General features: G+C 45.9%; 1 long non-coding RNA gene across 2 annotated transcripts; it reads left to right on the plus strand.

Annotated features, from left to right (window-relative positions):
* Positions 1 to 685: 685 nt before the first annotated feature.
* Positions 686 to 27,503, plus strand: LOC128141185 (uncharacterized). Of its 2 annotated transcripts, none has more exons than XR_008234937.1 (5): positions 686 to 732; positions 10,115 to 10,452; positions 25,851 to 25,975; positions 27,031 to 27,171; positions 27,322 to 27,503. It is a non-coding gene; the product is annotated as an uncharacterized LOC128141185 (long non-coding RNA). The 2 variants fall into 2 exon arrangements; XR_008234938.1 differs by lacking the exon at positions 686 to 732 and adding an exon at positions 9,943 to 10,026.

A 27,503-nucleotide genomic window follows, 5' to 3' on the forward strand; every position in this document is an offset into this window, starting at 1 on the left:
CTCTGGCAGAAAAACAGCCATCATCCTCATCATTTGCTTTGTCCATCCTACAGCCCTGAGAAGCTAAGCTGGCTAGAGCTGTTGAGGGAGGACAGGGGGGATGCAGGGAAGTGGCTCCTGCTGGGAAGGGACAAGAGGGAGGAGTTGCCCTTCCCAGGGCTCCTCACAGTCAAACTTCTTCAACCTTCCCCTCCCGCCTCTCCAGCCATCAGGGCTGTGACCAAGGTCCCCCTTTGCACCCCTACCCCCTAGTTTTTGCCCCACTCCCACCTCCTCAGGCAAGGAAGGGCACTGGCCCCACAGCCTTGGGCAGTCCCTCTGGAGGCTGAGTCAGCTCCACGAATGCAAACCAGCACTGCTGGAGGCCCACCTGGCATGGGTGTGCAGCTGTGACACAGCAGCATCATTAACTTGGGTAATAAGACTGAGCCATAGCGAACCACCCTGGTTTTGCAGTGTTTCTGACATAAACCCCTTTAGAGCTGCATAGTTGTGAACCTTTCAGTAGTATGCGCTGCATCCTGCTTGCTACAATAATAGAAACAAATCCTTCTTTACATGCTCATGATTTCAAACACGGTTGGTTTGTTTATCTAAGAAGAGCAAGGAGAAAGCTTTCATTTTATAGATAGTTTTGATGTTTTAATATATGTGTATGAGTTTTTTCTTGTTTTTTTCTTTTGCGGGTTTGCCCATCTACAGTTTCCATGACTGTCTGGAAACAGATGAGCAGTAAGTAGGGATTTTAATCCCAAAAGTAAATTGTAACATAATCTGTTCATTTGGTGAACTCTCTAGCTCAGTACGGAAAGTCACCTGAGCTGTGTAAAAGGGTGCTACTGACTAGAATAGAGAGGTGAAGGTGAATTTTGCAGAAATAAATCTCACATTTACACCTCTACTGTGTGGTGGATACATGAATATGCTGGATATTGTAACATTTTCTTTGCATAAACATTGTCCGACATCACACGATCTCAGGAAATTACAAAGACAGAAGGAGACCAAGCTGCCTATTCAGGTCAGCCCCTCAGTGAAATAGCGTCCTACACCATAAAACATAACGCACACCACAACTTCATTGTATATCTCTTGTCCAGCTGTGTGGGTGCTTTATCTGCAAAAGCATTGACACATCACTTAATGAGTGGTGTTGACCTTTTCAGAGACAGTGAGGTACAAACATGCATGGGGCATCTTTTGCTGCCAACCCCAAATGTACCAAAAATCACAAGTCAGATCTCCCTGACTCATAAATTATAAGACTAGCTGAAAAAAATGTTCATGAAAACACCACACAAATGTGTTGGTGTTCTTCTCTGCCATGCATTTTATTGAGTCTATGGTTCTGAGCCCTCTGAGGTCACTCAGGCTAAATTTTAAGTCTTTTGTTCTCTGTAAGCAATAGAAAATTCTGCTGACGTTCCCATCCATTCAGTTACAGGGCTCAGTTACAGAAACTGGGGAATTATGGCGAGCTCTAAGAGAGGTACCTTTGTGGTACTTCTGCTGCACATCTCTGCCAACATGTGCTGAACTGTATGAATTAAATTCTGCATGAGGGATTGCTGGGCAAAAAGCATTAGGAGATACAGGAGAGCTGGATTCGTGTCCACAGGGACAGTGCTAAACCTTCTGAGTTTCCTGCTCACTGCTGCCAGGACACTGAACCAGTTGATAGTTTTAGGTCCCTGTGGTCAGAGATCCCCAGTCCGTGGGGATCATGGAGTAGAGAGGAAGAGGAGGTTGGGGTTGGTGGAGAGCCAGGATAGTGAGCCATGGAAGGACTCCCCATCCTTGGCGTGATTAGCACCTGGGAGGAAAGAGTATATACTCTGCAGGAACTGAACGCTCCAATGGAGAGGCTGAGGGAATATTTACAGGATCCTTTTGGTAATGCAGGTAATGCATGCCAAGCACCCACACCTCTCTCACTCTAGGCCAGACTTTAGCACGTGCCAATGGCACCATCAGGTACACTGTGGAGCTGAGTGGTGGAGCAGGGGCTTACTTAGGCCTGTCTTTCTGTGTTGCAAGCACCACCTTCGCCATGGCTTTAGGCACAAGCATTACCAAAACAGATTAAAGTGTTCTGCAGCAGTCCCAGCACTAGGGTGATCAGGTTTGGTGCTTGAGAGAGGAATGATTTCACACCAACATGGAGGGGGTTTTTTGCTTTTACGCTCGCACTTTCATTCAGCCTCTGTTACTGAGAGGTCAGTTCTCGTTCTCCTCCTCCTCCTCTGCTTCTGAGAAACCTTTCCCTGCCAACATGCCCTTGACACCACTGGTAGCCCCAGCACAATCCGGGTAGTGGCAGCAGCAGAAAGGTGAGCTAAAGCAGCTGGTCCCAGTGGGCATACCCATGCTCGGGAGCCTGGCTCCTAGCACTGGGCCCCCACCATCCCCAGTGGTGTCCCAGTGCTTCCTGCGGTGTCGGAGGAGGAACGGTTGAGAGGGATGTAGCAGGGAGAGCTGTGTACAAGGATCGTGCTTCCCCAGCACAGCAGAGGCTGAACATGAGGATGCGCTCCGGGTATGTGCGTGCGCATGGACCTTGAGCTGTCACTCCTGAGGAGGTGGTTTTAGAGAGCTGCTTAAGGTGAGGATTTTAGGCACTTACTAGGCCTGAAATAAGGACTGAATTTTCAGTGGGAACCTGATAGGTACTCAGCACTGCTTGAAATTAGGCCATTCCTTAAGGTGTGGGGATAGCCAGTACCATCCACATTGCTAAACTTGTGGGTCTGCCGGACCCATTCAGGCAAGGAGGTTCAACCACGTGCCCTCTTCTGAGCTCCCATATCTCAAGATGCCTCCGCCCCCAAGGGCTCATGTCTGCATTTTGACCTCTGGTTCAAAGTTTTCTTTTGCTGCTCGCTCCCATAAGGTGATTATTTCCCTCCTCTGCACTGGCTCTTTTGTTCCAGAAAGCTTTGGTAGCTTCGGTTTGAGATGTGTCTCTTTCAGCCTCAGAGCCAGGGCTTTTGGGCCCTCCAGGTGTCTGGCCTTGAATCCTGCAATGTGTTGGGGTGCCAGAGCTATTCTGGAGGCTGCAGCCATCAACTCCTCAGTGCTGCACTGCTTTAGCACATTTGGCTGTGCCCTTTGGCAGCCTTCACTTAGTGCCTTGACACCAGAGTTTTGATACTAAAAGTGGTGTTTCATGGGAACATTGCTTTGATTCTTCCCTCACTGGTACAAAACTTCTTATTCTATAAAGTGGTGCATTTTCCAAGCCTCTGTAACAGGAATGATCTTGCTCCAGCCACGGATTCATGGGCAGAAGATGCCAGTGGGATGCCCTGGTTGCAGCAGCTGCTCATACCAGTGTGTCTGTTTAGCAAGTACAGATGGAAAATGCTGTTGTTTTCCCCTCATTGATCACTGTCCAAAGCATCTGAGGCTCCAACAGAAGAGCCAGAAGGGAGCAAAGTTGCTGTTCCCACAGCTTTGGTACTTTCTATCACATCTCAGTGGCTTCAGAAGTTACCACGCTGTACTTCAGGCTCGGCGTTGTAGCTGTGTTGGCCCCTCATGACAATCCTGCTCTGGCACAGGGGCAGCTGCAGGGGCCTGCAGCAAGCAGTTTGGCTCAGGTGTAGGGACACGCATGTTTCTTCAAGCCTAGGGGCCTGTTTGTCCTTTAACTATGCCTTTTTTTTCTTTTTCTTTCTTACCCTGTTGCTGGTGCAGGTGGCTGGAGTACTCCATGCAGTTCTTCTGTTGCAGGCAGATAAAGACATCTGTAACTGCCAATATCTACCAGCCCTGTCCCTGTGCCATTTTTCTTTTGTTGTTTTACACAGACTTTTACAAGTGGCTCCCTCTCAAATTTCCAGTGAAATGAATAATGTCAGCCGAGCCTGTAAATCTCTTTCCCTCTGAAGGGGGAGAAAGACACCATAGGCACGGGAATGCCGCTAGAGAGGCTGAGGAGGACATGATAGCAATTAGACTGAACAATTACGGCAACTTCCCCCAATTCCTCCTCTCTCCGCCCCGGCAAGGTGCTCCTCCGCTGCCCACGTAGCCTTTCCGAAGAGGGTTTCCCTCGATGCCCTGCTCTCTCCAAAAGCAGCGAGTCTGTAATGGGGGTGGCCCTCAGCTTGAGGGGCCCCGTTGGTCCCCTGGCATTTCATCAGCTCAGGGTCTCGTTGCTTTATTTCATAGTCTCCCCAGGTAAGGTTCCCCCCACCTCCTTTTCTGCTTTTGCCCGTGCTAAAGCATCATTACCAGGAGCGATGAAAAGGTGCCGCCTGCTCCAGTGGCAGTTCAGCTGCGATGGTTGAAGGAGACGTCGCTGCTGGCCAGCCCCCCTCGGCCCCTCGGTCACAGCCTGGCACACTGGAGCAAGCTGCCGCTCTCTCCGGAGACTCGGGTACGCTGGACCCCGACCCCGCGCCGGGAGCATCGCCACGTCTGCGGGGTGGCGGAGGCAGCCGGGTGTAGGGTCGGCTCTCCCGCTGCCGCCAGCTTCTGCGTAGGAGCTAACAACCTCTCATTTCTGGACACCTTCCCTTGGAAATTGCCCGAGACCTGGCCCGGCATCGGCCGCTGCCCTGACAGGTCGCCGTGAGGGGAATGTCGCAGCTCTCTGCTTAAACAGGCACCGCGGCACAGCAGACGGCATCTTCTTTCCAGGGCCCTCCGTTTGCACCTGTGCCTAATTACATCTGCAGGCAGAAGCGCTCAACAGAAGGATGTGCCTGAACAGCTAGACCACGCTCTCGGAAAGCTGCTTAAATTGCTGTTTTGATCTCTATCGCTCCTCAGAAACTTTCTCTTTGTTTAAAGGCAGCTAAGCTTTTGCTAAGTGAATCCAGCAGGTGCCTTGCCGCTCCTTGCTGCCTGTTGGTAACTTGACTTTCCTTTTCCCTGCCCGCAATGGGCTCGCTGCTGAGAACTTATCACGCGGGATGCCGTGGAGGGCTGCACCGAAACCTCCTGGTCCCCTCTCTCTTCCTCCTCCAACCCGCTGTGCTTGTCCTGGCATGGGTTCTTGTTACAGGAGATGTGGGGGTTTTTTCTTGTGTGCAAAGCTCCTTCTTTTCAAAACCCATAAACTCACGACTGCTCACGTGGCGGGGCCCAGCCTGGCTGTGCAGCCGGGAGTGGTTTATTATGAGAAATGGTCTGTCGGCTGCTGCAGACTCGCAGCAACATAAACGTGTTGTCTGCAGAAACAACAGAGAAGTGAGGGGAGGCAGGGAGAGATTAGTTGTGAGTGGGAGGGTGAAGATATGGGGAGTGGAGGTCAGAGGAAGCTTGGGTTTGAAAACAAGACCAGAATGTAATGCTATTGCTCTGTGATTTTTTTTTAAGTAAAAAGGCAGATAAAACTGGCAGGTTTTAACATGGGCAAGTGTCCAGAAACTCCTTTCAACAGTAGTAACTTATCTGTATCAGTTCTGTCACCCACCTCCCATCACCACTGCTCATCGCGGCATCATGAGAGTGCTGCGGCAGTGCTGGGTCGCTTGTTTCTCAGCCGTCAGAGCACGAGTAGAGGTTGCTGGTTTTTGAGACTTGGAGTATATTGGAGAAAAATCAGTGGGTCCTTGTCTGGCCGCTGACCAAATCAAAGCCTCACTTTGGTGTGGGAAGCCTCAGAGAGGGTTTTAAGTACTGAATATTTGTCACTGACTTTGCAGGCTCCATTGCTTTTACCCCTAATCTTCCTCACTTGCTCATGCTGTGCATGCAGAGGCAGGGAGGGATGATAATGGACTTGCAGTTGTACTTGCTGTTCCCATAACAAACGGCAGGATCCTCACATAAATTGTTTGAACATGTAACACTGCTCTTATTTCTTAATGATAAGGGCTTAGGAGCTGCCCTTTTCCAAAATGAAAGAAATGAACCAAATGTTATCTCTTTGTTTTAAAAAATGATGCCTGCAACTACAACAACAAAAAGCCATTACGATGATCCTTAAAGGTCTTGCAAGCTTTTACAGGAGAGATTTTCCACTCACCAAGTCTGGCTTCGCTCCCATTCCCTCTCCCTCTTCCCAGCCCACGTGGCTCAAGCTTTCTAGGGCAGCTCAAGCTCCTAGATACAGCTGGGCTGAACAAGCTTGCCCTGGAGGACATGTCAGGGGTCAGACCTGGAGGGAGGAGTAACTGCTTTGGATACTGTGTCTAAAGCCAAGTGCTCTAGATCTTGCTCCATTCCCGAGTGCATCCATCATCAATTATATATCTATACTCTGTGTTTACACTGGTTTCTTGTTTATCATGAAATATTTACTTTAAGGCTCTGCATCTGCTGTTAAGCCCAACAGTAGTGTCTATTGCTTGTGCCAAGGAAATAAAATTTCACCATAACCTTTTGGTGCTACGGCACGGATCTATTAGGTGGCTGGTGCTGGGCTTGTGCCAAGCCACAGCGAGCTGCCTGCTGACACTTGCCTGGACCAGTGAACACAGTCAGGGAATGTTTAAACTCAAAAATTTCTGAATCTAAAGAATAAATCCCTCCTTTATCACGCATTTAATAGATCTGTGTTTCTGAAGGTAGTAGGGAGAAATGAAAAAAAAGCAGTTTGAGCAGCATATACAGACACACAGATGTATGCACACACACATACAGGTTTGCACTGATGAGTCTGAAGTAAAAAATGTGATGATGTGAAGTCACGTCACTGCCATCCTAAGACAGAGCTCAAGCCCTTGGAGCTGGTTTCATGATCTCTGGAACAGAAGGCCTGGAAACTTAACCCATTTGATTTCTGCATAGCCCTCCTAGCTTAAACATGCTTATGTAGGTTAATGCACGCACCCATTAACTTTCCCACTGTCAACTGCTGTTAGTGTAGCTGCTTAACGCCCTGCTGGGAGGGAGATGGATGGGCTTCTCCAGATGCCATCTTGATGATGCTTTTTTTAGTTCAGCCCCGGGGGATGCAGATCCTAGATGGCTCTCCTGGAGCTGTGTGTGGCCATGCAAAGCAGTCCATAGACACGCTCTCTCGTCTTAGATTTCCAATTTAACAACACCCCATACTATTCTTAGGTATATTAAGTGGGAATAATGTCATTCTCAAAGAAGATAAGCATGACTGCTTCCCAGGTGGGGCAAAAGAGCCACTGAGGGCTTCAGTGATAAGGGCTGAGACAGCTGCAGAGGTGTGAATTGGCTCCCCAGTTATAAGAGCTGCCAGTCCACTAGATCATGGCTGAAACTTGCAGAGGGCATGGGGAGGTGCTAGGAGTGGAGGGGGAGACAAGGGAAAAAGAAAGAGGGTAATGCATGAATGAGAAGAACGAGGCATGTGAAGGTGAAGTCCTCATCTGTCTCCAGAGGCTTACAAACTAACTGAATGGCTGCTAATAACAGTGACTTTCTTCAATGCGTTCTGTATCAGGTATTTAGCATGGCTGCATCTTGGCGATGTGTTTCCCCACGCAAGGCTGCAAGGAGATGGTCAGCAGTGGTATGGTGTATGTGGTAGAAAGCAGGTGGATTTACTTAGCTCTTTGGGCGGCAAAAAGTGGGAGCATTTTATATTGTCCAGGTAAGAGTTAACATTAATGTATTTTTCACTGTCTTCCTTTGGACGTATCACAAAACTGGTCTGTGCAAGGAGGAGGGGAGAGAGAAAGAGATATCCAGAGCCAGTGCAGATGGGAGGCATGGCTGAGTGATGAAGAGTAAAAGATGCTGACCAGGCTCAGGCCACACATGAAGGGCTGGCTGCCCTTCCTGACCCTCCCTAGCCGTGGAGAAAGACAGACCTTGACAGGGCTGTGGCTGGAAGGGAGCGCGCTCTTTTCCACTCACGTCTGTGTGCAAGTACCATGGAACAGTGGGGTTGGTGCCATCTTCCAGAAGAAATCTCCTGTTGGCAAGGAAAAGTGGGGTTTTTTTGGCCCCATATAGAGTTGCTGGGAGTGTTGTGTTCCCACCGCTGAGCTAGGTAGTTGGGTGGAAAGTCCTCCAGCTGCTGGACACCTCCCCTCCCCTCCTCAAGAAACCAGCCTGTCTTGGAGGTACAACCCACGGGTGGAGACAGGCTCTCGTGGGCTGAAAGTGATTCCAAAACCTAAGCAACTTTTGCCGTGCTGAGGTGGTGTTGCTTCATACGATTTGTTTCTGAGCTCTTACTGATAATTACCCTAAATTAAAATGAATAGGCCGCTGGCTGCAGTGCAGGGTTGTTCAGTACAGCCAAGGATGTTTTGGCAGCGGATGGGGGAGAGGAAGGGAGAGGGATGCTGTGTCCTGCCCCGGACCTCGCTCTTGCTGCTTAACCTGGGTCTGTAGTGGGGAGACGGGAGAGCAGCGCTGCCCACTGGTGCTCCTCCAGATGTCTTCAGGGCCTCAGGACAGCACTGCCCTGCACCTAACCCCTGTGCAGCCCAGGAGGGGACTTGCCACAGCGTGGGGACATCCACCCGTGCTGGCCAGAGCAGGCAAGGTGGTTTCACAGCGTGCTCAGTTTGGATCTAAACTCCAAGCAGCTGCAGCAGGGTGGAGGATCTGGCTGTGCTGGCCTGGCCCTAGGCTTGTGCTGGGCTGCTGTGCCTTACTTTCATTTTCAGCTGTGCCTTGGGGCTGGCCAGTTTGGGCAGGCGGGCGGTGTGGAGAGGAAGGAAGCCCAGTGGGTCTGCCTGAGTGGGCCTTTTTTGCCTATGCTGACTCACAGGGCTCCGTGCTTGTGGGGAGCCTGCTGCCATTTAGGAGAGAGGTAGTCATCCTCACGTGCTTGCACCTCCCCAGTGTTTGCACAACCACCTCATCCCCAGGCTGGGGGAGGTGACGGCTGGACAAATGCGCTTGGACAGAGCTGTGGCATCCTGAGCTCAGGGATGTGCTCCCAGGGGAGCTGCTCCATGCTGTCCTATTTAGGCACTTTCCATTGCCTAATTGGAGTTGCCACGGATTGCGTGTGTCGTCCAGCAGAGCACGAAGCGACGTGATGACAACTGTCACGTGTGTCTGGTCTTCCCTCTTCTCCCTGAAAGAAGCCTGCACAGCAGAGTACCTGGGTTTGTTGTTCCACAGAAAAGCACGTGCAGACATGCGTACACGCACCCTTGATGGCACATGCTTAGAGGACACACAAACAGAGCCATGCCCTTTGCACGGAGCAAACCTGAAGCAGCCCTTCTCTGCAGGCTGAGCTCGGGCTTGGAGGCAGCTCCGACTCCATCCCATTCCCCTGTGCTCTGCACCCAGCAAGCACAAACACAGGGGGTGTGAGGACACCCGGCACAGGCCAGTGTTTATTTGGTTTGCATGGTGGCTTTTGCTATTTTCTGAGAGCAGGAATGCCGCCTGCTTGTTCACCTCCTCGAGTGCAGCTGCACCTCTCTGTCCCAGCCCCAGCTGCCACAGCTTAGCTTTGCCTCAAAACACATTCTTGTGCTGGGTGCAGTGCCTCTGCGCTCTCAGAGAGAGATATTGGCTTTTAGCTGCCTCTGCCTGCATGGCATCTGCTTCCCTCTGCCTTTTAATCCTCTGCATTTTCCATAACCTAAAATAAACCAGTAACAAATCTGGGATGCACTTCTCCAGCCAAGGGGACAGATCTGGGGCTGTGGTATTTTGCACCTACCGTGATTTCTGCAGCAGTCCCTCTTTCTTTTTCTTTTCGCTTTTTTTTCATTACACAGAAGACTTGGGAGAAGTGTATTCTTATGTCAGTAACATTCAAAGGTGAAAAGAAAACCTGCCAGAAGAGAGCCTTAAAAGTCTGACATATTATCATTCAGAGGAGAATGTTCAGTAGAATTATGCTGGAATTTTTCCAATAAATAAATTCTACAGACTTTTAAGGGAGAGCTTTTAGATTAATGGAAATATTACTTAAATTAAAATTCATCCCATTAAGCCATCAGCTCCATTGTCATTGCAGCATCATGTGTTTAATGTTAATGACATACACAAATAAAAAGGAAGAAACCTGTTTGTTTTATTGTGCCAAAAGCTGAGTATGGTCTGTTGTGGAAAGTTAAATACAAGCCGGAGTGGGCAGAAGGCAGGATCAACAGAGACATAGTTAAAATGCACTTGCAGAAGGTATATTGCATGGTACTGTGGATGGAAATGCTAAGAAACACGTTTGGGCTTGTATTTTCAATGAACTGGGGTTTTTTTTGTCTCTTAGTGACTTCAGGAGGAGGCCTTCTGCAGCTTACAGTCTCTGTCCCTTTGTTTTTGGAGCCTCACATAGAGGAAAATGGATCCCAGACTCCAGCTGGGACACGTCCCAGGCTCACTCTTGCGCCAAGGAAACAGTGGGCAGCTTGGAGGGGAGCTGCCAAATTCAAACCATGTCTTGAGCTCTCTGTACATCCAAGATGAGCTCTCACAAGACTAGGTTTCATGCCATCTGCATCAGGACCTTCTGCTTCCAACCAGGCTGGACAACCTGAGGGACAGCTGTCTGGGACTTTTGGAGCCTCTGCTTCCCATCCTGGCGAGGGGACACGGGTGGAGGGACAGGTGAGTGAGCAAAGGGGAAAAGCTAACTGGCTTCTACCTTTTCTGCCTTTTGGTATGATTTATGCTGGATTCGGAGGGGGGAAGGCAGCAGAGAAGGTTTCTACATTTTCTGGTGTGTCACTTGTCAGCAGGTGACAGGGCTCTTGCCTGGGATGGACATGAGCTTGGCTGATCTCCCACTGTGGGGTTTTTGTCTTGAGCCACCCACCGTGGCCTAGGTGTGTGTCCTCGGGGGTCACCCCAGGTGTAGGGTCTGCTGACGGTGCCCTGGGGAGAGTGGATGGCAGAAGCAGCCCTGGCAGGAGGTGGGTCTCCAGCAGATGGGAAGGACTGTGCCACTCTTGGAAAGGGTGGCTCCTAGTAGCAGGGCCGTGGGGAGCAAAGACAGATTAGGCTCGCCCATGTGAGAGCTGCCACATCACAGCCATCGGTGCTGCGTTGCGTCCCCACCCCTGAGAGTCTGCTCAGGCTTCTCATGACAGCAGTTGTGTTGCAGTACACTGGGGTGCCTCGAGGCTCTTCCCCATGTTGTTTTGGAGATCCTGGCTGTCCTTCTAGCATCCAGGTACAGATAGCACTGGGGATTTTCCCTGAATCCTTGCTGGAAAGCAGGTGGGCTGCCAACCCAGGGGACAGAGTCCAGCAGTAAAGCACCGCTTATAAACACAACCCCCACAAAGTTCAGGTCTGAGGGCTTTATGTGGGCTTAAGAAGGATTTCAAGGCAGCATCTAAATGTGCCTAACTGCAGTGAAGCTACTTAGTGTCTCAGTTCAGGCTCCAATCCATAGGCTGAAGCATGTTACTCAACAGAATAAGCCAGCACAGAGATTGAAAGGCAAGAGGGATCATTGCCCATTGGTATCTTCCATATCCATGTCAACACCCATTCTCAGGATAGCTCCAGTAACAGTAATCTAGGTGATAGCTACCTCCCACCTTTCAGAAGACAAACCAGCCACTTTTATTGCAAACACAGGAGCTGCGTCTCAGGAAATGCTCCATCCACCCTGTGGAAAGGAGTGAGCAGGTTTATCTGGCTCTCAGGATGGGTTCTCCTTGTTGCATTTGTCCTTTATTGAGGGTGAAAGGGTCTTAGGGCAGGAGGGCCAGTTCCCAGCAGAAGGCTATATGCACTGCAAGGCCAGGCCTTAGCCTCCCCCAAACCTGGGAAGAAGGTTTGACCTGGAGCATGTCCCATCGTTCCTGACTTCTTGGTCTGTGCAGCAATGCGTTGGGAAAAGTACTGGATCAGGTTTCACACCCCTATGGGGTTTGGGGAATGTTTGTAGCAAGTAGAGAAATGACTCAAATTGAAGCTTGAGGTGGCTTTAAGTGAACAGAAACCCCAAGTAGGTCACTAGCACATCCCTGGGTTTCTCATGCCCTCTTCTCAGGCTTTGGTATGCAAAATGAACAGCGCTTTTCCTGCTGAGACTAAGAATACCTTCCAGGCCAAGTTCTGAGGTCAAGCCATCCATTTGGCCTTCTCCATCTATATCAATTAACTGTCTTCAGCACAAATTTGAAACTGTGCAAATGCATCGTTGTTAGAGCATGTTTTGAGAACAGCTTCAGGAGCACCGAACATATCGTTACTTGTACAGAGGCAGGGTTCCCAGACATTTCACTGCAATTGCTATTTAGGCTCGGTTACCACAGTGGCTTCCCAGTCTCTCTTTTGTTTCTAGGTTACTCCTTTGCCACAAAACAAGTATTTATTTTTCACCAGTAGCAAAGGGTGTATTTTCCTTGGATTCTCTTGAGTGTTCCTTGCTTGTGATCAATAAAAGAGAAGTTCACAGTGAGTCTGACTGCTACGTGTTGTCACGGCTACTTTTCCATCGCTCGATTTCTCAGCCTCCTGAGGTAGGGATGGGCTTTTACTCAGGGGCACTGGAGTTCGTGGTCAGTGGGCTTTGGTCCTTTTTTTGCCTTTAGCAAAAGGCTAAAGCCATTCTCCACATTCTCATGAAATTGTTCTTGCTTTCATCTTTCCCTCCTGCTCCCCTTGGGTCCTCAGTTTTGGTTCAAAGGGACCTCGTGCCAGCAGACTTCTTCACACCTGGTGCAACCCAGGGACAAGTCACTCCCAGGGAAAGAATGGGCAGTTCGTGCATTCCCATCATCACCAAGGGTTTCCTGCAATGGAAAATAGCTTAAGGTTTCCGAGGCTCCCTTCTCCCACAACAAAATTAGCCTGTGGGCAGATGTACAATCAGCACATCTCTATTTGTCTTGGCTGTGAGCCCTCCTTCAGCCAGTATTGTCTTCTTTGGGAAACCAGTGAATTGCTTTGTATTACCCCCCCGCTTCCCTGCACTCGGACTGTCTGCTTTGCAGGACCCTGTATGCTTAGTGCAGTCCCAGGGTGAATTTAGTCCTTTCATTTTTAGCACAGTCTTTTCTCTGTACGGCCCCACTTTTTTGGCTGTGGTTGCCATTTGCCACGCTCGTAGTGAAAGGCCTGCTCATAGGCCTGTATTGGTACGTACAGACTGTTTCTCATTCGAGAAATGGGCATGGCAATTCTTCCATCTCTCCTAGGGGAATTCTGAAGAAAATATGCTAAATTATCCTAACCTCTAGTCTGTATGATTAGTATATGTGATTACCACATGTCAGCCAGGTAGACATATGTAGCAAGGCAGTGTAGGATGTTAAGATGGCTCTTCTAGCTATGGGACAACTCATTAACAAATGCTCGGTGGTCACTTTGACCTGAGAGCAGGGGCAGCCCTTGCACTTTCCTGGTTCACCAGGAATGCCCGTACTGCTTGAGAGCAGGAAAATATCTCCTGGGGGCCATGCAGCGGTGTGAGACTGTCCCACGGGGAAGAGTTTGGACTCCATCCTGTACATCTATGCAGCAGTCACTTGTAATCATTCCTAATCTGATGAGAGTAATAAGTAGGTATGGACTCCTGCATGGATTTATTGGTCTGAGGGGATACCACTGGCAGAGATAAAGCAAGGGACAATATTTACCAGAAATAAATGTTGACATTTATGGAAACCTAGAGTGTGTGTTCACATCTATTTTAAATGTTTTCATGAGAGCTACCTGGGAAGCTTCCATTATGGGTATATTTCCTAAAGAGTAATAAGTTTTTCTTTTAAGCTAATATTCTAAAGGGATAGATTAAATTAAAGGTTCATTTAAAAACTATTTCTTTTCTCCTGGAAGGTGAATAATATTTTTCACTTACACTGCTGCAGTCCATCATAATGTGTTTGTTTGCATGTGTAATTTGGTTATCTGGCATTACTTCAAAATCAGTATTATTCATTTCTGATGAGTAAAGAACAATTTGGGCCCCGCTCCTTTACATTAATCTCATAAATTAATCCCACTGGCTAAAATCTTGCCCCCATTGATGTTGACAGCAAAACTGTCATTGGGGCCAGGGTTTCACCTGCTACTCATGTGCTTAAACACACATTTAAGGGTTTGCAGAGTCCACATTTTACGGACTTGCTGTGTGCCAGGGGCTATCCTCTTGTTCAGCCAGTAACTCCTACCCTCCAATGGAGATCTGAAGACCTCAGGAGAACAAGTCTGTTGAAAAAAATCAAAGTCCTGTTGCAAAAATCCTGACCTGCTTTTCATCTTCCAAGAGTTGAACAGGTTAAAGGATTGAAATCTAGGCTGTCCACACCGTTTGCACGTGGTGGTTACTCAGGGTCTGTGTTTCCCTGTGCAGTGAGGCAGGAATTGATTTTTGTTTGTATAGGTCTATCTCACAGCAACAGAGAAAGACATTGTAAACATGGGAAAATCTGATACAGAAAAACTGGCAAGGGAAGCTGTTCAGTCTTTTAGGACTAGTATATATGCATGCATTTAATGAATGGTATATAGCCCAGAAAAAAATTTATTGAAACTTTTCAGAATTGTGAAGTGAAACATTGGGCTACGGATGGATGGTGTTTCCTGACTGAATAAGTATCCTTTGTGGTTGGCTTGGGTTTATTTTATCTCTTTATTTGTCACTCTCACTATTCAGTACGGGATTTTGGGTTTCCTGGACTCTGCAGGGGATCAGTCATTTTCTCCCTGTGGTATTCTCAGCAGAGCATCTTCGTCCTGTGCGTATTTACAGCTGACTGGGTGCACCGAAGTGCTCTTATTCTTTTTGTTTCCTGAAAAACTTAGTTGTTGAGAGGAAAATCAAAAAAGAGGGTCAGCTAACTGGGCAGGTCTCTGTAGGGAACTCAAGGACCTTGCTTTTGTGAAATTGCTTGGAGCTTCATGATGTTAATCTTTTTCCACCTGATAAGTTAGCCAGATACAAGAGGTCATGGTTAGTTTTTACTGAAAGAAGAAAAAGGTTGTTTTGTTGGTGTGGTTTTTTGTTTTTTTTTTTAAACTCAGGATGGGCTTCTTTACAAAAACATAGAAATCCTGATCACAGCCAGAAACAAAAAGCAAATGACAGTGTCTTTGCACCCAGCTTTCTGCCAGCACTAACACAAAATGGCTTTTTTTTGTCTGTCCTGGGCATAAATTCCCAGTTCTTGTTTCCTTTTTTTATGTTCTCTGCTTCCCTGGACTATTGCCACTCTGCTGCAGACACAAAGCAATAACCAGATAAGCTCTCCCCTTTGCACCTATATTTACTCGCCTGCATTTAGGATGGAAGCGGGGAAGAGTCCTTCTTAAGGGCTGTGCGTGAAGGACAGCAACCGCATCCAAACGGCAAGAGTTTCTGCACGCAAAGTGGAGATTGTCTTCCCTCCGCTTCCAATAGCTCCTGCCTACTCTGCAAATTAATCTTGGGATGCCTGAAGATGGGCACCCAGAAAATGAGGTACAGATAGTGGCAGTGTGTGACAAATTTAGATTAGGAGCAATCTGTCACAGCCAGGGATGGTATCCATTTCTGAACTCATGGGCAAGAAATACTCATTGACATTAGTGGGAGCACAATGGGGGCCTGGCTTGCCCACAGTTACTATATTAAATGACCTGTAACTCAAAAGGTCTTGGAAGAAATTTATTATTCTGCACCCAGCACATCAGTTTGCAATGACATTTAGCTCAAGACAAACTCTGAAGAAGTGATAAGCTAGTGGAAAACAGGGGAGGAAAAATAAAAGAATAAATTAAATCTAGGTAATTTTATTAATGATTTTTTAGTTTAAATACCTGTGGGTAATCTTGTTCCAATTCCACAGAAACAGCCCCCTTTTGCAGAAGGAATTGCAGATCCCACAGACTTTCCAAAACAAACCAGGTGCTAGGAGGATTTTGTCACGGAAACTGTTTTCATTGTTAAGTAAAGAGAAATTCCCTCTTATTTCTCATCATTGATATAGGTTCTTAGCTGACCTGCCAGAGTTTCCTAGTAGTCTGTTGACCTGTTGATGGTGCTAGTCAAGAATATTGCCCCCTCTGCTATATCCAAGTACATGTCTGTGTTGACATGTGTGCGAAATGGCTTCTTCAAACACTGTTCTATTGCTTTTTCAGTTTGGGAATTAAAATGGAAAGCATATTCACTCCTTAATATAGAAAGAAAAATGGAAATGTTATTTTAAAATATTTAAAGTGGTTAAAATAGCAATCAGCGTGAAGTGAGTTTGGTCCATTTTTTAAAAGCAGCCCCGCAATGGCAGGTGAATTACAGGCCATCGTACTTGGATCCAGTCTCCCTTCACATTGTGATGAGATTTCGTGGCTCTTTGATTCATTTATGGTAATGCATCCAATTATGCTTTAAGAAAATCAGAAATGAAGACAAGAGGTGCTGCTTGTTTAAAAGTATTTTGCATATATGCAGTGACTTTTAATTTTCGGTAATGCCAGAGATTGATAATGCAGTCTAGAAGCAAATAAAATGCTGGCATATCCTCTGTAAGCTCTTCTTCTGTTAATAAATACCCTTGCTGCCACAGATATGTGCATCTTTGTCCAGCTTTGTCCAGCTGTGTGCTGTAGTACAGAGCCATCATTTTATTCTTTGGACAGATAAAAGTCCTGAATGTATAGGCCAGTAATTTGTTATACTTAGTGGCCTGATAGAGATTTCTGAATGTTACATGGACATTGGCAAAGAAATTTGGATAGTCTGATGATCAAAATCAACATGTTAGGAGCACTTATTGTGCAGCATTTTGGTGGGTTTTTTTTAGCCTGAATCTAGCTAACGCTTCAGACGTGTATATAAGTAATAACTAAGTTATGCTTTCATAACTGCAAATGGCAGCCCTGCAAGGATTGTACTGCACTTTTGGCAAATGATGTTTTCTCCAAAAACAGTTGTTTAGAAAAATCATGAATTATTTAACTTGCGCTTCTACAAACAAAAGACACTGAAATTATTATTTTCTCTTTTCTTTTTGGTGTTTTGTGTAGAAGCCTGTTTTTTGTGATATTCTTCCTTCTAACTCAGTTTAAGTGTGTTGCAATACCCTCGGTTTGACAAGTCTTCTACAATACCCTTCAGAGAAATGGTGGCTAAAAGGTGTCTGGGAAGGTACTCAGGGCTGTGAGAGAGTTTTTCTTATTTGCTGGGCCTGCTTATCATGAGGAGTCAGGGCAACAAGGGAGATCTCAATTCCCCGGTTGCTCTCCACTCATGGGTGTTTTGAGAGTGCAGGCAGAAGTGCCGCTGAGCCAGTACAAAACCCCATTGCACAGGGGGGCACAAGGACCGAATCTGTCCACCCCATGTGAAGACGGGGCCCCAAATGCCTTGGGTCAGTTTTTCAGGGGGCAGTGAGCTAACAGCTCCGCAGGAGCAGTGGTGATGCCCAGGTCTGTAGAGGTGTCGTGCTCTCCGGTGGTCTGGGAGGTGCACACCCCCTGGGCACCCCCAAAACGATAGACCCAGCTATGCGGGTTGGGAGGTTGGGGGATCAACGTTCAAGCACTGCTGGTGATGAAATCCTGCAGTATCTTGAGGTCAGACAGTGACGTATTAACCAAGAATGCCGTAGTAGGGGGCCAAAGTGTGCGTCAGTGATTAAAAGCAAGTGTTGCTTGTGGTAGCTCATAAATATAACACTCGGCATCTTACCCCCTCCCGGTAGACCTAGATACTGGGCAGTTTTAACTCTGTTTTAATACTGCTATATCTATGACTGAAATCATAATATTTATGCAGGGTAGTTTTTCAAGAAGCTTACTGGATGTGAAAACAAGTTCCTGGGTTTTCCCCTTTCATGGAAGCAAGCTGAAGGTCAGATTTACGACGTTTCAAGCTACATTCTGTGCTCATTTACACAGCTGTAATCTTGAGTTATGCCACTGAGGACAAGCAATTGCTCCAGACTTACAGGGATATAACTGACAGCAGAATTTAGCTTGGGGTTGCCAAAACTCAACAGAAAAGGAGCTGTGAGGGTGGAATTTGGTGTTCGTGAAGTAGCTTGTGTATATTCAAGGAATGCAAGAGCCCAAAGATTTATTAGTAGTGTTTCGGAGCATTATTGAAATTAGGCTTAATTATCTGTGTAATTTGCTGGAACCAGCATTTTAGCATTTTTGATCAAGTATATGCCATTAATTTTAAACAGAGAGGTACCAGGCTGCTCTCAAAAAGTGAAATAAAAAGATTTAAAAAGAAAGCCCATAGTTTCTAAATGGCGTGTTTGGAAAGCTTCAAAGATTGTTGTTGGTTGAGTCCCTCTCCCCACTTCACAAACAGTCTGTTCGCAGTTTATTCATATGGAAGAAAGTTCACATCACCCCAGAGGGTTACTCCAGCAAGCAGGGAAAGGAAGCATCTCCTCGTTCCCAGGCTTGCCGAGCTCTGCCATCCCTCTCCCTCCTGTCCTCGCTCCAGCCCCAGGAATACCGCCTGGAAACGGTGCTGGCCATCCTTGGAGGAAGGAGCAGAAGACGTGGAGCTGTGAGCAATAACCCACCCGCTCCTTTGCAGTGATGGAAGTGTAAGGCTCCTGTTCAGACCTGTACACCTCCGTCTCCGTTCAGACACGCTCCACAGGTACCACTGGGTTCACGGGTATCAGCTCCATGCCTAAACCTCTGTTTCTGCACTGTCTTCTTGCCAACCCTCTGGTGAGGTGTAGCCTGTGGTCGCCTGAGCTCCCAGCAGAGAGGGATGTTCTTGTGCTGAAAACAGCAGCCACGCCAAGGTGCAGCGGACCTTGCTTTTCTGCTGGTTTCTGTGGAAACTTTGGAAAGGACCCTTAGCCACTCTCTTTGTCGTGTATTAAATAGCAAGAATGATGCTTCCCTCTTTCTGAAAGAGTGCTTTGAGGATACAGTCATTAATATGTATGAATAGCTTGAACCTTACATGAACACTGTAACGTTGAGGGCTAGAGGAATGCCAACGCAGCCAGGTTATTAGCTGTCATTTTGCCAAGCCTCTGCCCAAGCAAGCCTTTGTTTTCTGGACAGCTGCTGAGTGGTGGTTTTCTGTGGTCAGCACTTCTCTAGTTCAGATTTTCACTTCTTTTTTTTCTTTTTCCTTTATACCTTCTCAACCCCTGCCTCCGTGTAGGTCCCCAGCGGCGCTGAGGTGGTCAGCACATCATTTTTAGAGGCAAGCAGTAAATACAAAGGGGGGGATGCTATTATTGAAGTGTTCTACAACCTGGCTCAAATAGTGGAGAAGCATCAGCTCAGACTTTCCCAGTAAATGATTAACTTTTGTTTGTGCAGAGGACAGAGCCATGGTAAGAATGCAATTAATTACACTGGCAGCCCAGCCAGGCCAGCAGTCAGTGGTGCTCTCGCTTGCAGCTTCTGGCTCTGCAGGTCTGATTTGAGAGTAACTAATTAAAAGCAGGTGCAGGCTAGAAGACTTGTTGAATTAATGCACAGTGTCTTCTTTTCTGTGTTCCCAGGCGATTGTAGCTCACAAGAAAAGAGCAGGCGCTTGATGCTACAAATAATAATAGAGTGCTGATGATGGAGGTAATTAATCCTTTATTATTCTGGTGTGATAGGCTGCTGCTAGAGCTGTCATTCAAGTACTTCTCATGCAAAAACGTGTCTCAAAGGTGAAAGAACATGGAGTAGGTGAAAGACTGAATAGCGTTTTAATGGATTTTCTGGTGTTATGGGAACAGATACATCTTCAGGTTTTTGGCAAGATTGTCAAGACCGGACATTAGCCACACTATATTCTGGGCTCTGTCTTTGACTCACCAAGGCAATTTTAGCAGGCAGCAGCTTAAAATGAAAATTCAGGCTGGTTCAAATGACACACAGACATGGAATAGAAATGCAAGGCCATAACCGTGGCTCACTGTGGGCTTTCTTTGCTTTTACTGCTTCCTGGACATCCTCAGTTGGCCACTGTCAGTAACAGGCTACTGACTTCAGTGGACCTTGGGTTAATCCCAGTGCTGTTCCTCCTGATGGTGCAGAAGGTGATGGTCTTGCCGTAAGGGAGACTGGCTTTGAGTGGAGGTAACGTGGATCTCTAAGGAGCTGCAAAAATAGCAAATGCTATTTTGGGTTATTTATTACCAGTAACAAATGGTGCAAAAGGGTGTTTGTTGCTGGTAATTTTCTGTTCCCCAAATAAGGATTCTTACTGGTTCAAATCAAACTCCAGGACTCAAATATTAAAATTAAGGGTAAATTATGAACACATTGGCCTTCTGCTCTCTCTGTTGTCATTTACTTGCTTGTAATACCCCTTCCTCCCATACACGGGAATTTTGTGATTTTATGAGATGGCAAGGAGGAAATAACCTTCTGCAGTAGAAGCCCCATGGAGTGCCAAGCATTAGGAGACTTCAGCCTCAACACAAGGAAAAAACCCAAAACATAACATATGTGTTTATTTTAAAGACAGTAGTGATTTCGTGCTCTTCTTGTTACTTTGTGAAGAAAATCGTCCAAAGCTACTAGGAATGTTTATAGTGAGAAAATAATGCTGAGTCTAATAAATGGATTGGATAGGACAGACCATGTTTTATTCAGTGTGGGAACCAAACACTGCCATATTGTACAGATTTGCTGATCTGGAAGAATTGTACTTACGGAATGCAGCTCAAAAGCTGAGCGCATGAATATGACAGTTTTCTCTTTTTTAATGCAGAGAATTTTAAGACAGAAATGTTGCTTGGAGAGTTTTCTAAGGGATTCTGATCAACTTACGTAAGTTCAGGAAATCGGCAATAATTTATTATCCTGCCATATTTTCCAGTGACTTTTGTTTTCCTTGCATCACAATTCTTAACCCATTAGAGGCAAACTGTATTCAAGTATTTAGATGAGGGTTGTACTCTGCTACAGATTTTAATGCTTACTCCATGCAAGGGGAATGGCTGAAGGCAGTTCTTAGGGTGAGGATGGTTTTTGATTCTTCTTCTCCTCTTTGCTAGTTACCTGTGGTCCTGTGGGAATTTTTACATGGAGGAGTGTTTGCCCTCACTGGGCACATAAAAAGTTTTTAAAAATGCTTTTCTACCACCATTTGTATTTTACAACAGTAAGAATCCTCGCTGACCTACTTCTGGCTATGGGTTCTGATGGGAGAGAGTTTGGAAAGGGTGAGGCCCTAAATTACTGCTCAGGTCATAGGAAATTTAGTTGTAGTATGTGCCTGTAAATAACCACGTGTTGTGCCTGTAACAAGTACGATTTTTGTTTTCTGAACACCACACCTCTGAAATTTCCAGGAAGCTGCTCTTTGCTGCTGACAGTTGCTACAGAGGCGACGGCAGCAGTGAGATGGTTTTTGTTCATGTCTTCTTGTCTTCATTAATTTCCAGTGTGTCATTTCAGCTGAAAATATGCCGTTGCTGTTAATGTGTTCAAAAGCATGATGTTGGCTAGGCGGCTGTTTATGTCACAGTAAATATTTGATGAGGAGGTGTGTTATTTTTAGCCACAATCACAACATATTATTGGGATTTATAGGCCGAAAATATGTCATCTAACACAGGATCATTTGTTACCTTTACAGTTTCCTGAGGGTTTTTTCCATTTTCCTTCATAATTTGAACTGGAGAGGTGGTGATTCAGAGAGTGTTGGTGTGAACTGTTGCACATAAGCTGCATAGTAGGGGGAAACATCAAGCCTCAAATCACAGGTCCCATGCTGATGGGGGATGCTGCAGCCACTGAAGCAATAAACCCAGGAAGGCTGTGCAAATATGTGAACGTACAAATGGATCTCAAAGCCGTGATTTTCATATTCCAGCAATCACTGCCGTAGGAGTGGATGACTGACAGCACAAAGGACTTAGATTTACTGTAGAGAGATGTAAATTGATAAGCCAGTAGACAGCCATCATTCTTCCTTTATTCTCTCTCTCTATCCCATGTCTTTCTCTGCTGGCATAATCAAAGCTGACATAGTGCATGCTATACCAAGTTATATTTTTTGTAATTATAAGACAGTACATGAGATCTGAGGGTGTTATTCAGGAAATGGCACAAAGCTCACTGAAATACAGGTTTTCAGAGTGATCCTCTGATAACGTTGTTTTTCACATAGATTCTTGATACTCAGACCCTACATCTATGTCTTTAAGCTGTCTGGGTGCTTTAAGAAGGGATGAGGACAGTGGAAAAAATGAGGAAGCTTTTCCTTTTATGCAGAAGAAAATGTACAAAGTGTGAGATACTAGTTTTCTTTCCCCTCACCCTCAGCTGAGTCTGAAGCATTTTGCTGCACCATACATGTTTCCAAAAAAGTGTGTGTGGGGCTGACTTAGGGGGAAGAGGTAAAAGAAGTCAGGAAACCAAAACAGAGATCATCTGGAAAGACCTAAAAGAGCGATCAGCCTCCCCCTAAGCACTGACTGGTGTGGCACACCTCTCGTGTCTTGAGGCTGAAGGGTCATTTTCCAGTGATCCATCTCATTAGGCTCAGCTGCCTCTGACTTGAACTGCAATATTATTAGATCTAAAGAGAACAGACTATGAGATATAATAGGGTTGTTATGATGCAGATGTGCTTGGAAATCTCATTTTTGCTCAGGTCTGAAAAAGTGTGGTAAAATCTGAACGCTAATATTGCAGCTCTTTGACCTCTAATACATACACTGAAAATTCAGATCCCATCTGGATTCAGTGAATGTGCAGCTTGGAAGAAGGCAAATGAATGAAGCTTTCCTCACTCTGGAGCTCCAGCAGGGAGGTGCTGCAGACCTCCCAGACAAATCCCAGGGCTGTGAGTGATTTTCCATATACTTTCACTTAAAAATTCTCTAGTATTTTTATTGAATTAATCAAAAGAGCAAAGAAAAAGAAAAAATTACATTTGGATTTTTTACTTTAGTCATATTAGATTGAAAATAGTAGGGAAAACGGGATTATCTCACTTGATGAGGAAGAGATTATTACTTTCCATCCAAACACTGTTGTCTTTTTCCATGTCAGCCTCCCTCAGACTTATTTGCACTTCCAGAAACAAACTGAAAAACCTATAGCTGAACTTCATGTATGTTTATGTGCAGGTCTTGTCTGCTCACTGATGCACGGGGTCTCCACGTGGGCAGGAAAGCACATTTCTGTACAGTACGGGTGCATAGGCTACAGGCCCATAAAGAGAGAGTAAGTGGGATGAGCTGTGTACTTTGCATGTAAAATTTGATAGCATAGCCTCATATTTAGCCAGAATGCAGTTCGAGCTCTTCCTCCTGCCTTTGCTAAACCTGGGCTGCCTTCTGTGCTTGTTTTGGTCACCTCTACAAAGATGGGCAAAACCTCTCTGCATGACAGTGTGGGTTAATTTATTTATTGCTGTGAAGGATGCCACAGAGTCATCGGCAGATACAAAAGCAGAACAAGTCCTTGTTATTCGCACAAAGACTCTGATATTTGCCTTGACCTACAGCCCCCTGCCCCTTTGCCTAAGTGGATTCTCACAGACTGAACCATTGGCTTTGCTCACCGGGGTCCAGACTTATGATATCTCAAGTCCTGCTTTGCCTCACCTACTTACACGCACAATGACAATAAGGTAGAAAGCAAGGTATTTCTCTCCCTTTCATCTTTAAAACAGGGAACTTCTTACATTCAGTAGCTCCTCTGCTTAAATATAGCCAACAGGTAGTTTCAAAGAGGCAGAATTGATTAATTTTTATTCTTCTTTAAGCAATTAACTCAGGTGCCAGAATTAGGAGTCTGTTTGTGCTAAATTGCCTCTGTAGTTGATGGAGAAAGAGAAATGCTTCTGAAGGGAGATTTAGATCTTAGGTGCCCTTTGGAAGTGCCTGGTTCCTGATGGAGATGGTACCTGATTTCAGCATCTCAATTTTAAGTGCTTTCAGTTAAGCAGGATGGACCTCGTGCTCTTCACAGTGTTGGGATCTTGATGAGAAGATGTAAGGAAAGGCACTGCTGGTCATGCACTCCTATCAAAAAGGCAGCTCCTTGTCTTACGGCAACTTGTGGAGTTACAAAAGAAGGAAAAAAAGTCCAAATATTTTTGGCTAGAGCTAGTGAATAAAGCAGCATGTTGAACTACTAATAACTTAAGGGAGAGTGGTTATCTGAAATTCTCTTAGAGATCAACCCCAGGTGACTCCGAGTGCTGTTTAAATCTTTTGCTTGCATGCGTTGATGCGTTATTGCTCCTGTCATTGTAGGACTTTTCACCAGAAACCAGCTTCTTGGGGGATTATAGAGAGTACTTTGGGAAAGGACAGAAATTTCTCTATAATTCTTGCAGTGCACACATAGCACCGTAAGAGCTGCCCAAACGGGTGCTGCCAAATGATTTTGCATAGGTCACTGAAAAACTCTTTGGAATAGCTATGCTGACTTGCTATGAGCATGGATTAGTTTCAAACGCAGGAAGGAGAGCTGCAAAAATCTTATTACTAATTTCCTAGGCCATCCAATTCACAGGACACCCATGCCAAAAATGTGTTTACTGGACTATTTTCTTAACAGGGTCATTATGTTTCCTTCAAGGTAATTCTTGAAGAAAGGGTTTATTTCTTCTCACTTTTTCTTGTCTGCTTCTCTGGCAGGAAGAGGCCTCTGGGAGCTTCTTAGGAGTGAAAGTGTAAGAAAACCATCTTCCAGAATGTGTGCTGCATGTTTGTTGCTGCATATTCCTTCAGAATTTGCTTTTAAATGCATATTGGTTACAAAATAAACCCGAATGAGCCATTATACTCTGGTGTGTAATTATGTATTTAGGACACATACTGCACACAGCTTTAAAAGAAATCTTTATGGAAACAAATTGCATTACATTTGCAATAGCTGAAGGTAGTTGAACAACACCACCTCAAGCCTTTCAAAATACTGAAGTAATTTACACCATTTGCTGAAGTAATTATCTCCCAAGCCTCAGATTCCAATTTCAATGCCTTTGCTGCATAGGTGCTGCAGAGGCCTCAATATAGCATAGAAGACCTGGGCTTGGCTGTACAACAGCCTTGATGTAGATATAGCGCTCCTGTGTGATGTACCACCTCGGAGCAGGATTTCTGGCCTTTGGGAGGGAGCGTTACATGGGTCTAACACTGCTCTGAGAGTGAAGACATGCCAGAGAGAGAGGCACCCCCGGGTGCAAGGGGGAAACCCAACTTTCTGTCTCTTCAAAAATGAGTGAGGAGCAGGGATTTAAGTCTTGGATGAACAGTTCTGGGATTTACCTGAGAGCTGGAGGTACCTATATGGCTGGCCAAGAAGATAGAAAGGCCTCTGGTTTCTTGTTTCAGGGATTCAGACTACCACTAGAGCAGTGCCGTGCATCTCCCCAGCTTTGACAGTGTCGTACCACATAGTCTTCCTCTTTAACTGGTACTTGGCAAAGTACCTGCCTCTCGGGGTGGTGATTCTTGGAAATAGCCATGTGTAACAGAAATGACGTTATAGGAGGCACGCGTAAGGAAGCTGTGTGCCTGCCTGGGTCGATGGTATGGAGCAATATCAAGCGTGCTTCCCTGCCTTCAGACAGCAGTTCCCACATTAAATCTACAAAATGCCTTTCTCTGCACAGTACAGTTGGAAATATTAAGAGTCACACTTATTAGCGCTGGCATATATAAAGCAGAACTGCAGTAAACGAGTTAAGCATCCTGAGGATTTGAGTGCTGGGGTGGTGTTTTTCCTTCTCTGGAGCTGAGGACTCAAGAGACTTTCGTTAAACCTGGGACTTTGCAGATCTTCATGCTGATTCTGCCACTTATTTATTGTTTGGCCTCAGGCTAGTCACTTAACCTCTTGCTGCCCTAATTTCCCCATCTGGAAAATTATATTTACTTACTTCTCCTGAGGATTGTGCAGGGCTTAATGAATCCCTGCAAGGGATTTGGAGATCCTCAGATCTGAGATGATACGGACTGCAAAAGATTCACTGTACGTGCAAGGAGGAGGGAGCGGGTGCCCAGGTGGGAGAGCCTGCCTGCCTTCCTGGCCTGGCCAGGAGTCCAAAAGCATAATCAGCAGGGGAGGACTGTACTGCCTGTTTTTAGATGAACTGTTCTTCCTTGTGGCCTTTTTAGATTTGCTGGAAGAAAAAGGAGGCAAGTGACTGAATGGAGAGGAGGGTGGCTGAGGTTAACTGCTTTCTCGTGTCGGTCCCCTGGATCTTCTTGTCAGTGCGATAACAGCTGGATCTCCCAGGAAGGTAATGATCTTCCCAGATACTCAGTCTTGTGGCAGGCTATTAGCGAAACCAGGCAGCCCTTTTGCTGCCCATTTCTTTAGCAGGGAAAAATGAATCTCTGACCAAAAAAAAAAAAGTTCCTCCATATAATTAAGCAGCATTAGAATGAGGCCTGTGCCTTTGCTGATGAACTTCAGTGAAAGCAGATGGTCACAATGGTATTAAAAACTAAAGACTTCAGTCAAGCTTTTAATTGAAAACAATTGGACCCTGCTGGATGGTAATTACCTTGGCTGCTTGCAAATAATATCACAGCACTGCTACCTATGAAGGAAGAACGGAAACTGAGTTAATAAGAACTGCTTGATCTGCATATAATAAACAAGGAGCATCCAAAACTATTTTCTCTGGTACCTTCTCCCCTGCAAGATGCTTTCAAGTGGTTATCAGTGTGAAAAGGAACACAGAGTGGCAGAAATTGAAATGTGTGAAGCGTTTGCTGGGTTCATAAAATAACTTGAAGAGCCTGTCTTCCCCCATCTCCCTCCTTTTTTTAACAGCTGAAATCCCAGACAGGTCTGAGAAAAACAGCAAAACAAAATAAAGTGGAAAAGCTCTAGATTATCCAGCATTCCTCCTCTTCTGAATGGCAATGATAACGGCAGGCTGCCTTTATCTTGTTTTATCCACTTTCTCCTTCCCTTGCCTGATCAACTGGAAGGCTGGGGCCTTCTAAGCATCCAGAGTGTTTTTTCCCCCATTCTTAATTAGATTTTAATGATCATTAACTTAATATGCCTCAATCTCTAACAAAGCAAATGTAGGTGGCATATTTTGCAGTGCTTCTAAAAGTGGTCTGACAATTTTCTCACTCCCTTTTCTGTGCTGGGATCAGGTGAAGTTTTGAGGGCTAGCCCACCTAAAGGGTTCCTAAATCCTGGTGTGCTATGTATTTGTTGACACAACATGACATTAATACCACTTTACTATGTCTTTCCTGCTAGGGAAAATGACCTGTATTGCTGTGGATGTGTCAGTGGAAAAACCAGTCCTAATGTTGTCTCTTTCAAACACAGGTCCTGGCTGTGTATACAACGAATCAAATCTTGTCACCTTCCACGTAAACACTATTTTTCACGTGGTGGTACTCTTGGGCATCGCTTTTTGTCCCCTTATGAGCAGGCAAGACTCTCTGCTGCTCCAGAAGGCCTCAGAGAGTAAGTAGCAGCTGCTGCAGTTTTGCAAAATTAATGAGTAGCTGTGAACTGCTAGTAAAAGTGATGCAATGATTTTCCATAACATATCATTTTAGAAGCAATGACTTTACCCGCTCTTTCTTTTCCTATCCAAATATTTGTCTTTTCAAGGCACCAGCCAAGAGTTTGTCTTGTCTTGTCTGGCAGCATGATGAAATGGACTTTTCCAGTATGTTTCATCTGGATTTGATGATTTTATGCCTGGAGTTCAACTTTCATTCACTTTACTCGCCATGATTAACACTGAGAGTGAGGTCCTGGACTCCTGGAAGTCAGCAGAAGTTTTCATGCTG

The sequence above is a fragment of the Harpia harpyja genome, chromosome 4, assembly GCF_026419915.1.
Source record: "Harpia harpyja isolate bHarHar1 chromosome 4, bHarHar1 primary haplotype, whole genome shotgun sequence".
NCBI classification, from domain to species: Eukaryota; Metazoa; Chordata; class Aves; order Accipitriformes; family Accipitridae; genus Harpia; species Harpia harpyja.